This window comes from Dermacentor andersoni, chromosome 5 (genome assembly GCF_023375885.2).
Source record: "Dermacentor andersoni chromosome 5, qqDerAnde1_hic_scaffold, whole genome shotgun sequence".
Lineage (NCBI taxonomy): Eukaryota > Metazoa > Arthropoda > Arachnida > Ixodida > Ixodidae > Dermacentor > Dermacentor andersoni.
This window is the reverse complement of record NC_092818.1, coordinates 68,850,823-68,859,888: the sequence shown is the minus strand read 5'-3', so window position 1 is coordinate 68,859,888 and position 9,066 is coordinate 68,850,823. Positions and strand designations below refer to the sequence as shown.

General features: G+C 45.0%; 1 long non-coding RNA gene across 2 annotated transcripts; it reads right to left on the bottom strand.

Moving 5' to 3' along the window:
* Positions 1–5,809: 5,809 nt before the first annotated feature.
* Positions 5,810–8,784, bottom strand: LOC129384759 (uncharacterized). 2 transcript variants are annotated; one of them, XR_011894626.1, is made up of 3 exons: positions 8,394–8,784; positions 6,224–6,295; positions 5,810–6,117 (listed from the first exon to the last, which is right to left on the bottom strand). It is a non-coding gene; the product is annotated as an uncharacterized lncRNA (long non-coding RNA). The 2 variants fall into 2 exon arrangements; XR_011894625.1 differs by lacking the exon at positions 8,394–8,784 and having other exon boundaries at positions 6,224–7,275.
* Between the last annotated feature and the right edge of the window lie 282 nt (positions 8,785–9,066).

The following is a 9,066-nucleotide window of genomic DNA, read 5'->3' as shown; positions in this document are numbered from 1 at the left end:
GGCGGAAATTTCAGATCTTTAAGGTCAATACGCCACGTGGTGGCGAAAAAATAAACTAAACGTTTGTCCAGAATACCTGGGTGTGGCACTGGTCCCCGTACTTTAAGGTTCGAGTCAGCGTGAAACAACCATCCTGGCGAGAAACCAGCGAGCGCGAGTTATTGATAATGAAGGTATACGCGTGGTCGATGACTTACGGTTAGCGGACATGATAAGTTCGAAAGGATGTGATTTTTTTTAGTTTAGTGAGGGAACGGCTTCGTGTGATCCTCAGAGGAACAACCAAAAAGAGTTTAAAATAAAAACATTCGTCACGAAGTACTGTCCCAGTAATATGATAGCACAAGCACTGTGACCAGAGGCGCGAGGCACCACGAAGAGTCAAAACACGGTGACAGGGGACGAACGAGAGCATTGCAATGCACCTTCAGAACACCGAATATACCGTTCACATCGTTGGCCCTCTCCCCGTTGTGTCCAGTCTAAGTCATCACAGAGGCGGCAAATTTGGGCAGATGACGCCATTTTTTTTTGCGTGAGAAAGCCGCCGCAGTGCTTTTCAAAGCAGTTGGAATGCAGTGGGCGCTGGGTTTTTTCCGAGCTGCGCGTAGTGCGCGTAGCCTTGGACGCTCAGCGATAACGTGCGTCAGGCCACAATGGGAACTCCGTTCATCGAAGCTCAAGAGGAAAATAAAAAGGCCGTCGCAGATTGGGTCGAATCAGGTGAATGAATCAAAAAATTACGGCAGATCCCATGTCACATTGACTGTCGATAGATTTGCACCCGAGCACTGTTTTGACACGCAGTAAATTTGTATGTTTCAGAAAAGCACAGACTAAGAAGGTCGCGACTATTTTTAGTTTACAACGATATACTTATATGAGGAGGGAGAATGTCTGCGTAGAAAAGACTCAACCTTCGTTTTAGAAAATTAGCACTTATTTCTTGAACAAATAAAGAATCTTATTTCCCTAATGGTAGAAAACGACTTTAACGACTTCAAATTGTGCAAATTCGAAGGCCTATCAATGTAAAATTTTTTTGTCAAGCCAAACTTTTTTCATTAAATTTACACCACTACTAATATTGGCCAATGCGAAGCTAAAGTTTTGTAACCCACAGTATGCTCTTGAAAAAATGCCACACTTTGTTTTTTGAGCAACTGCCTCTGACTGACACCAAAATCAATGTGTTTTGGGGATATTTTAGCTGAGGCGATGACGCTGGAAAATATTTCTGACGAATCTAAAAAAGGTTTCACACAAACTGAAAGCAGAAAAGTATGCAACTATACCACGCATTCATTTCGTTAGAAAATCTCGAAATTGCAAGAGTAGCGAAAATTGTTACATTTCAGAGAACTGTTAGAAAAACAGTCATGACTGATTTTTATGAAATCTTTATAGAGTATCCACGCAGAACTTGTGGATCTCTTAATGCAAAAAACATGTCGCATTAATTTATTTTAAGTGAGAAAATTGAGCCTAAATGAAAACCCGTGTATGGTCATCTGAACGATGTGTCTCGTTCTAATAATAAAATAGAAATCACACTCAACGTGATATTGGGCGTAATATTAATTTTGTTTCGCCCGCATAGTTCGCTTGCGCCGACGTCAAGCGTAACACTTCCTTCAGAGAATAGGAGTCAAGTCGCATAGTACATATGATAGAGCAGGTGCACGTGACAGCACGAGCAAGGCAGTTTCCACTTTGTCGAAGTTGCAGGAATCAAACGGGGGAACAAAATTCAGCTTTACCGCAGCATTCCGTGTCGCACTTGTCCCCACATAAAGCTATCTTCACCAATATTCCTTCGAAAAAGCCAAAATACGGCTTTTGTCCTCGTGACATCACAGCGTGGACGCCCCACGGAGGGCACTCGCGTCAACTGCTTTTCGCATTTCGGCGTAACTTGCGAACGGTTTGGTTGATAGACCCAAACGTTGCACGCGATTATTGTTGCGAGCAGCGCGGTGTATAAATATAAACGTGGTCTGAGATTCCACAATGTAGAGGCGGTAAATAAAAACACTTGTACGCATCGCATTTAGTTTGGTCAATTGTTCCATTAGTTGGACAGAAAAGCTTTCGTTGGCCATTCCCGCGGTAGTTTTCGTCCGTCGCTCGCGGAGTGAATTGTGCCGATGCCACGACATGGTGTGGTGAAAACTGGGCTCAGTCCCAAAGAGTGCGTGTAATCAATTGTGTTGACGCGTAGACCGATCCCGACATCAGTGCACGATATGTGCACTCCTGGAGGCGTCGATGATCCGATCATCCGACCTTGATAATGCTATCTTACAGACGCTGAGGTGTAGAATGTCGGCGTGACTTCTTTGGCTCCCTCTCCGGCTTTGGCGTCGATATCTCGACGACTAGAGGCAGCGAGGAGCCTCCCCATACCGCAATCGTACGCTCAATTTCACTGACAATTTGAGCCATAGGCCATCGAAATCTGTCTGCCTAATTGGATGTTGGCGTGGGTTCACGGAAGGGAACCAATCGGGCATGTGGACCTTTAATGTATTTGGATTCAATGCTCATAATAAACGAGCGTGTGAATAGTGTTATAGAGCTGCTGTGTTCGCGTCAAATTGGCGTGGAAAGGGTCACTTGTGTCGCGATCCTGATGGCGACTTGAAGGAAACATTTGCATCGCCGAGCCGCATGGAGAGAGAAAAGCTGCGTCATAGTGCGTTTGCACGAAGAACAGCTTCACGTTAGCGTTGAGGAGTTTAGAGAGCAAACATTTGCGCAGCCGCCCTTGTTAGCAAGTCACGACTGGCGCTCACAGAGTTCAATGCAGCCCTAAAGGACATTTACCAGCTTCTGAATTGTGAGACACAATTTAACGTACTTGTCTATGAGCGATTGATCGTGTTTCTGAAGTTGTGTAGGCGGTGTTACATGCCTATCTTTACGATTCGTGCTTCTCAGTAGACATGCCCATAATTTGAAATTCCAGCTGCATCCTGGACCAACAGTGTCCCGGTATTGAAAGCGTGATGGAAGCCGTCGGCGGTACAGAGGTAAGCATTTCAATTCATTTACATTCTCTCAGGGCCTAGGAACTACAGAAAGGAGTGGGTGGTATCAAAGCAAACAAAAGAAATAATACACATTTTAGCAGCATAGTAGGATTACAAGTTTTAAACAAGGGCTTCTTTTTTAATTCGTTGAATCTGATTAATGAAGTGGGATTGTATTTGAATCTATTTAACGAATAAGAAAAAATGGGACACTTCAGTTGCTGTAACTTTCATTTGTATCTTTTTACAGCAGAGAGCATGCTACACTTCATAGCGAGGCAAATTTAAATTTTTGTCTGCAAGACAGACCCACGTGGTTTTTGCGTTCATGGAGGATAATGTATACGAGTCGTCGCTCGATCCTCAGTATTGCTTTGCAGCTTCTCTGCATGGCAGCAAGTCATGTAGTGAAGACTGAAGACTGTTGACTCCAGCAGAATGTCTTTCGTCTGCCTGCGATCAGTACTGGCGCCTGGTAAGGAGGAAGAGAACGTCGCCAGAGAATTAGGCACTATGCAGGAGGCGCGAGACAGTCTGCAATAAAGAAGGAAATAATGTGACGGTCCGAACCACTTCTTACGGTGCGCCACCTTAATGTTACGCCCTGTAAATTCAGCTTGAGGGGGAAGTCCTGCGATTTTGCTGCGGATTGCCAAAATTTGTTGCAAATGACGTACTACATCAAGAAGTAATGTTGCTTTTAATACTGTGTAGGTTTTGTTTTGTGACAGTACAAACATTCTTAAATATCTTTGAACTTCTATTAGTAGATTGGAAGGCATGTTCCTTTCCCAGCCTGCATTATTCTTTGGAGTACACTGGCCTCGGTTTTATACACCACAGGTAGTCTTTGTGCAAATATATGTTAATCCCTTAAATGTATGTATCTTGGAGGTACCACCTATTTCCGATGTGCTACAGATTATACAACATCTATGATGCCACCTACCCAAGAAAGGCAAAGCTTCTCTCTCATAATACATTAAATGGATTATTAGAAGGTCATAATTGAATTTAGCTATAAATGCGGACATTGCGACAGATGCCTCACAATCTGAAGAAAAATCTGGAATTTGCATTTTCGCTCCTGCTCTAGACCGGTCATTGTGGATCACGATTCGTGACTTATCCGTATTTCTGACTGAATTCCTAGTTGTAGCGTTAGCCTTACGCAAACTAAACTCATCAATATCGACTGTAATCATAATAACAGATTCTTTACGTTCGTCGCTCACAGCAACTAGTGGAAGTAACCTTTTACGTACATTTCATGTTCAAGTGTCTGCCTACATAAGTTTAATTTTATTGATTTGGGTGCGTGAACATATCAGATTATTCATGAACGAAAGGGCTGGCGATCTCGCGAGAGCGACCCTCAGTTGTTCTGTACTATCATTACCTACTAATTATCAGCTTACTTAACTGCTGCTAGATTTTGGAGATGCCAATTATTGAAATTTTCGTTTGCACGAAAATTCCTTTCACACATGAAAAACAGAAGGTATTTTTACGCGATTACATTGTCCAATACTAGCCTTAAACTATTATCGTTACAGGGCTGATCTGGCACTCTCCCTTCTATGCTCAATCTGTGGAGAAGGTTATGCCATAGATCAATATTTGATATTCTGTCTACCTCTTTTTCCTCTTTAAGAAAAATATATTTTAGAATCAACATTCAGACACCTTCGTTTGAGTTTATCCATTAAGAATATTCTTCCTCTCGGAACCTCCTCTCTTGTAAACTACCACAGTGATGTTTGCTCAGCCGTGGTTGCATTTATAGTTGTTTTAGGGAGATTTTCTTAAGTTCTTCATACGTTATTTTTATTCATATCTTCCTGGCAATCTTACCAGCTTTAGTAGTAACTGTAGTTTCTGAATACCATCAAAATCTTGGCCAATTTCCCACAGTGGGTATGCGCCATCATGAAAGGAACAACAAAACCAAACCAAACCAAACCCAACCGAAGCGCTCGGTTTTCTGATTCAAGGCCTTCGCCCGCCCTTGCGACTAAGTCTGCTCCATTTCAGCCGGCGGCTCCTCTCTTATCAGACGTATTGCGACGCAACGTTAGATATTTTTTCTAAGGCATAAACTACATAAAAAATAGTGTGACTGTCACAAGCGTGTTAGGCTATCAAATGTGCTGCTTAAATTGTTTTAATTCAACATGCGTCAGCCTAGATGGCATCTGGGAATGAAATCGCACAAGCCATATTGCACGCCCAACACGAAGGGTACGTGATGCTTACGTAGCCGCCCCGTACGCAGGCATCCGATTCTTGCGTGCGTACGTGGGGAGCCTTGCGTGCTGCTCTCGTGGTTCTTGTTTGTTCGGCAGAGCGCGACAAAAAGGGGTTTCGCAAAATGGCGGCGTCAAAAGCGCCAGCGGTAGGTTGTACTTTCTCATGGCCTACGATTTGGCCTTGCTGCGCGAAGAGGACTTGTGGAACCCATTCCAGGATCCTGCACGGTGGGAATCCATAGAAAAACAATATGAACTTTGTTATTCGAGAAAGTGTTCAGTGTGCGCTGTTTGTGCGCACACGTTACGTCACGATGGCGAGAACAAGACCCTCTATGGTTCGACCGATGGTTCGACGCAGTGGCGGACGCGGCCGACGCGCTCCGACGCGCCAGGCGTCTAAGAAAGCTGACCCGCTTACGTGCGTAGGCATTTCCCGATACTAAAAGCCCTGACGTTACGCATCGTCATGGCGCAGTACTAAAACTGCCTATTTATTTATATTACCGCACCTGTGAGGAGGAGGAGGAGGAGGAATGAACGTTTATTGTAAGAAACAGCGAGAAAGTGTCCTTTCTTCGCCCTAGGTGGGCGGCTCTCTTAGTCCAGAAAGCCGTTGGCTAATGCTGCAGCCCGGGCCCGGTCAACCAGACTTCGCTGATCTTCCAGGCTCTGTGCCTTTAACATTGCCTCCCACGTTTCTTCGATCGCTTGTAGCGGTTCTGAGGCATCATCTTCACTGTTTTTCTCGCGGTGCGGGCACACCAACACCATGTGTGGGAGCGTGTCTGGTACACTTCGCATGGGCTTCTGCATTTTTCGGCAATTTTGCGCACCTGTGAAACGGACATAAAAGAGCGATCACGCGGCGAATTTCCAATAACTGAAGTGGAATCTTCTTTTTTCTCGGTAAATAATGCTAGAAAAGATTGTCGTACTTACGTGAGATGAATCTGGCTGCTCTATTCGGAACAGCATCCAATATGCTGATAAGGTACTCCTGATATGGTGACCCTGCGGATGAAGCGAATTCCAGTTGCGGACGAACACAGGTCAGATATGCCAATTTGAAGGGGTGTTACGCAAGTTTCTACGCAATAACCGAGCTACTTGGAAGCTTTCGAAGAGGTGGCTGCTACATGCGCAGCCCAGGAGTGGTCAGGCGTAACGTGGACGCCAATACAATTTTACGATATATTTGTAAGGAGGGGCTGACAGAAATTGATCCTCTAACCATTCTCCGTGTGGAGTCTTGGGGCTCGTCAGTGCAATCAATGCTGCAATTCTGGCGCGCATTCTTTTGGTCTTCCTAAAGTACAGTACACCTGTCCGGGGAAGAACTTGTGCGACAAACACCCTTACATGTCAGCACATCCAAGCTCAAGCACTCCGGGTCTGTCTTGGACTCCCAAAGTGTGAATCCACAGTGCCTACCGCAGCCAGCCTACGTGATCACCCGATCACGGCATACTTTGCGTTTGACGTCCTTGGGACACGTACTGCAGGACACATTACTCGACTGCCATCGCACCATTGGGCTGGTCTACTTACAACGAGTGCATGTACGCCAACATCATAGCACATCACCATGGTTCTCGGGCCAGATGCTATTACGCCTGCTGGATGACCGCCGTCGCTTGAGTTGTATACTCACCAACCCAAAAGCAGACCTCATTATTCCTGGATTCATCGTGAAAGCTGGAATGCTGTTAGTTGCGTCAAAAAAAGCAACATTACATTTTCCATACGAGAAGCGCAGCACCCGACTCTATGTTTATACTGACGGTTCTGTCAAATCTACCAGTTAGTCAGGAGTGGTTGTCGTACCGGCGAAGTCTTTTGAAATCACGACCAAGACATCCTGTCTGATGAGTTCGACGGGAGCGAAATTTCTGCTCTTCGAGCGGCGCTCAAGTTCATTCTTCAGGAGCCACCTCATCGCAGGACCATACTTTTGTGACTCGAAGTCAGCAGTCCGAATAATACAAAGTTCAATGCACCGCGGTCTTAATGAACAAATCGTTTCAGCGATACGACGCTCACACTATTGAGAAACTGAACAAGAACGCGATATACCTTATCAGTGGTTGCCGGCACACTGTGGTGTCAGCAGCTACAATCGCGGTGACCAATACACAAATTTTGGGCACGACAATGCCAGATATGTGTCAATTGCGCTCGCAAGAACAGACGCAGCACCTACGCTTCACTCTATGGCAAGCGATAGTACATTGGCCTAGTGGAAGTCGACGAGGTCAACGAACAGTCACCCACATTATCTTGCTCGTGGTCTGGAGATCTACCTACCGCCTGCGCTACCAAGGTGGCAAGAAATTTTGTTGTAACAGCTGTGGCTTAGTTTCACATTTGCACGGTACATTCGTTCTTAATTAGTTGGGCCGACAGTGCTCACACATGCGACTGGGGAAGAAGATTTGACATCTTCCGTGCAGATATCCACGTTATAGCATGGAGAGACGTGTGCTATCTACTACATTAGAGGCACTTGATGGGCGGGCACTGCCATAGTGAAAGATACCAGGGCAGTGGCCGCAACGGACATGCGCGCTAAAGGCAGCCATATGGCAAGCTCTCTCTCTGCGGTCTCAGGCCAGCGAGATAAATTGTGACACTGACATGTGGCAGTTTAATCTTGGCCGCCGATTCCAGTTTCATCACTTGCCTTTCTATCTTTTCATCTCTTTAAATTCGATTTCCGATTTTTCTGTGCTGCAAGTTAGGGAACGAGACTTTTTCTGTGTGACCTCTCTGTCTTTCCTTTGTTTTCTCTCTCTCTCTCTCTCTTTCGTCAAGGGAAGAATGGTGATGACAGGCGCATGCGCAGAAAAGTACGACACGTATCGAGGAGCATTTTGGGACTGTGTGTCTCTTGTGTAACAGTGAGGCATACCAATTCTGTAGGATTGGCTAAGAACTGGGGCACGCCCGGTGACCCATCCCGAATGGTTAAATAAAAAAAACAAAACAAAGTAAATAAAAGAATCCGTAAGATATATTTCGCCGTGTTATTAACAGATTGGCGTACTTTAGAGAAACATATAAGCAGACATTAAATGTCCAGGTTATATGTAAGAACCAAAGTGGAACATACCCATTCCGGAGGATTGTCCAAGAATGGTCGCGCAACCTGTGGAACAGACTGAATAGCTGAATAAGAAAAAAAAGTTATGTCAAAGAATCCGTGTAATAAAATTCGGTATGCTCTTGACCTATCGGCGTGCTGTATAATACATCTATGAGCAGACGTTATATGTTCATATTTATGTAGGAATGTGTTTGTTACGTAGAAGAGAAGTGGGATGGTCAGCACACGGGGGTTATATAAGCCAGTTTGCTGGTACTTGCATCCAGCGCACATGTAACTTTTCTACCATCGTTATTGGCCTATCTTTATGTCCACTGCAGGAAGAATCATTCCAGTCTTGCGCTAGCTGACTCCAACTTGCGACTGCATATTTCATAATTTCATCACACCACCTAATTTTCCGCCGTCCTCGACAGCGCTTCCCTTCCCTTGGCACCCATTCTGTAACTCCAATGGTCCACCGGTTATCTACCCCACGCATACATGGCCTGTGCAACTCCATTTCTTTCCTTTAACGTCAAATAGGATATCGGCTATATCCGTTTGCTCTATGATCCACACCACTCTGTAATCGGTTCTTAACTTATTCTCGAGCTTCTTTGTTTACCTCCATGTTTCTACCCCAGTCCAATACGCAACGGTAGAATGTAATGATGGCATAGTTTTCTTTTCAACGATG